This window comes from Triticum dicoccoides, unplaced genomic scaffold (assembly GCF_002162155.2).
Source record: "Triticum dicoccoides isolate Atlit2015 ecotype Zavitan unplaced genomic scaffold, WEW_v2.0 scaffold23321, whole genome shotgun sequence".
NCBI classification, from domain to species: Eukaryota; Viridiplantae; Streptophyta; class Magnoliopsida; order Poales; family Poaceae; genus Triticum; species Triticum dicoccoides.
Genome location: NW_021246580.1, coordinates 1,839 through 5,625, shown reverse-complemented (window position 1 = coordinate 5,625; position 3,787 = coordinate 1,839).

Here is a 3,787-nt window from a genome sequence, read left to right as displayed (position 1 = left end):
ATCACAGATTTTTCAGCGGTGGAATAAAGTAAAGAGGACTGAGGAATTTGAAACAAGTTTGGCTCGGTGAAGACACATCAATTTGGTAGACCAGTTCCAGTTGCTGCATCAACTGTTCTGCTAGTTGAGGCTGCTGAGTCACAACTCAGAGGACACACAGTCCTCACCGTATTCCTCTTGAGATAATTTAGGCGACAAAAAGGAGGGAGTGGCTCAGCTTTGAGCCAATTTAGGCCGAGGCCGACGGCAGGCATGGCAGCCATGGGGATCGAGGGGAGATCCTTGGGCTCAGTGGGGTGGTCGCGGAGGGCTAGAGAAAAGAGTTGAGGCTGATGGAGAGCTCACAGGGCCTTGGGGACGGCTTACATAGACGGGGAGGGGTGCCCGTGGCCGGAGTTCGCTGAGATGGTTCGGACTAGCTCTGGCAAGGATAAGGTTCACAAGGGGGTGTAGAGGTGAACGGAGAGGGCAGAGGCATCCACCGGAGCAGAGGTGCAGCCAAGGGAGGTGAGGAAGAAGCTACAACATGCGACATATCCGGTCGGCCGATGTGCACCCATGGGCGCTCGGCGGCTAGCGCCGACGAGGAAACTGCCAGAGGGGGAGACAGGTTGAGAGCAATGGCGACGGCAGGAGAAAGCTACCAGACATACTCGGGCACGAGATAACGACAAGAGGTGAAAGGAATGGAGCTAAACAATGCTCTAGACGCGTCCAAACTATCTAGAGTACGTGCACAGTCGTGCACAGGCGTGCAAACACGCGGTCACCGCATCTACAAGCAAGGAGAGGACAAGAGGGGCTGACAAACTATGTCTAGTGTATTGTCCTTGCTCCTAGTGACAAACTTTACGTGACGGATCAGCAGAAGAGGATCTTAGCTGATGGCAGGCATAGATGGAAGTTTGCTGCAGAAATCTTGCACTAGAAGCTGAGATGAACGGGGATAGCTAAATGATGAAACAGGATGTCTCAAAAGTTTAGGGTAGGAAGGATAAGAATCATGTGAAGTTTGGACGGATTTAGACCAAGATTTAATATAGTTGCTTTACAACTGCCAACAATTTGTCAACTTTTTCATGTTTTGACAAACTTTTTTTTGAAATTGTTGAAATTTTTCAAAATTTATGATTCTTTTTGTCAATTTTCAAAACTCAATGGTCTATTGTCAACAACTGAATGACCGACTGAGGCAGAAAAGAATCGACAGAGCGAGCAAGCCTGCCTATCGATGGAGGGAACGAGTGAACCTTCATTTTAATAGGCATGCCCACCTTGCCTCAACATGGACAACTGGCGCTTAAGGCGCCCTATTGGAGGTACCAGCAGTCCCAGCCCACAAAACAGTAGTCACAAGCTTGTTATCCATGTCTGTTGTGTGACTATGTCACTTCCATTGCCCAATGGGTAATTTAACAAATAATCTATCCAATAACTCTCTATTATGGAATCTCGAAAAAATAATTTTGAACGTGTAAATCAGAACATTTATTATTGCCACTTCAGTGGCTAACTTGTGATTGTCGGTGCTTCCTTTCCCGTGACAAGGTACCTTCATGCTTTTGATCTCCCTTTAGAAGTCCAATCAAGATGAAATGCATGATCATAGAATTGTTGAATGATGTACTCTGCCTAGCATGCAACAACTATTTATATACGTCTGCTTCTTCGGGGATATCATTCCCAGTTTCCCACTGTTGTGGTGCAATAGGGACTCCTTCACCTTCACTTCCATTTGACTCATGTGAGATTTTGGAGGAAACCAAAATTCAAGGCCATGTTCCACTGGAAATAATTTTTAGTGTTCCCATGTTGCATAACAGAACACCCCTGAGAGATTTTATAGCAGTCAAACACCCCACACCTGGCCATTTCCTTCCCGTGAACGTCACCTGACCCATGTCTACTTAAATTAGGAGTCGTCCTTGTTGGGGAACGTAGCAGAAATTCAAAATTTTCCTACGTGTCACCAAGATCTATCTATGGAGAGACTAGCAACGAGGGGAAGGAGAGTGCATCTACATACCCTTGTAGATCGCTAAGCGGAAGCGTTCAAGTGAATGGGGTTGATGGAGTCGTACTCGTCGTGATTCAGATCACCGATGATCCTAGTGCCGAACGGACGGCACCTCCGCGTTCAACACACGTACAGCTCGACGATGTCTCCCACGCCTTGATCCAGCAAGGAGAGAGGGAGAGGTTGAGGAAGACTCCATCCAGCAGCAGCACAACGGCGTGGTGGTGATGGAGGAGCATGGCAATCCTGCAGGGCTTCGCCAAGCACCTACGGGAGAGGAGGAGGTGTCACGGGAGGGAGGGAGGCGCCAAGGGCTCAGGTATGGATGCCCTCCCTCCCCTCCACTATATATAGGGGCAGGGGAGAGGGGGGAGGCGCAGCCTTGCCCCTTCCTCCAAGGAAGGGGTGCGGCTAAGAGGGGGGGAGGAGTCCATCCTCCCCAAGGCACCTCGGAGGTGCCTTCCCCCTTGAGGACTCTTCCCTCTAGGGTTCCCTAGGCGCATGGGCCTCTTGGGGCTGGTTCCCTTGGCCCATGTAGGCCAAGGCGCACCCCCTACAGCCCATGTGGCCCCCCGGGGCAGGTGGCCCCACCCGGTGGGCCCCCGGGACCCTTCCGGTGGTCCCGGTACAATACCGATGACCCCGAAACTTGTCCCAATGGCCGAAACAGGACTTCCTATATATAAATCTTTACCTCCGGACCATTCCGGAACTCCTCGTGACGTCCGGGATCTCATCCGGGACTCCGAACAACATTCGGTAACCACATACAAGCTTCCTTTATAACCCTAGCGTCATCGAACCTTAAGTGTGTAGACCCTACGGGTTCGGGAGACATGCAGACATGACCGAGATGTTCTCCGGTCAATAACCAGCAGCGGGATCTTGATACCCATGTTGGCTCCCACATGTTCCACGATGATCTCATCGGATGAACCACGATGTCAAGGACTCAATCGATCCCGTATACAATTCCCTTTGTCTAGCGGTATGGTACTTGCCCGAGATTCGATCGTCGGTATACCGATACCTTGTTCAATCTCGTTACTGGCAAGTCTCTTTACTCGTTCCGTAACACATCATCCCGTGATCAACCCCTTGGTCACATTGTGCACATTATGATGATGTCCTACCGAGTGGGCCCAGAGATACCTCTCCGTTTACACGGAGTGACAAAATCCCAATCTCGATTCGTGCCAACCCAACAGACACTTTCAGAGATACCCGTAGTGTACCTTTATAGCCACCCAGTTACGTTGTGACGTTTGGCACACCCAAAGCACTCCTACGGTATCCGGGAGTTGCACAATCTCATGGTCTAAGGAAATGATACTTGACATTAGAAAAGCTTTAGCATACGAACTACATGATCTTGTGCTAGGCTTAGGATTGGGTCTTGTCCATCACATCATTCTCCTAATGATGTGATCCCGTTATCAATGACATCCAATGTCCATGGTCAGGAAACCGTAACCATCTATTGATTAACGAGCTAGTCAACTAGAGGCTTACTAGGGACATCGTGTTGTCTATGTATCCACACATGTATCTGAGTTTCCTATCAATACAATTCTAGCATGGATAATAAACGATTATCATGAACAAGGAAATATAATAATAATCAATTTATTATTGCCTCTAGGGCATATTTCCAACAGTCTCCCAATTGCACTAGAGTCAATAATCTAGTTCACATCACCATGTGATTAACACTGACAGGTCACATCACCATGTGACCAACATCCAAAGAGTTTACTAGTGTCATTAAAC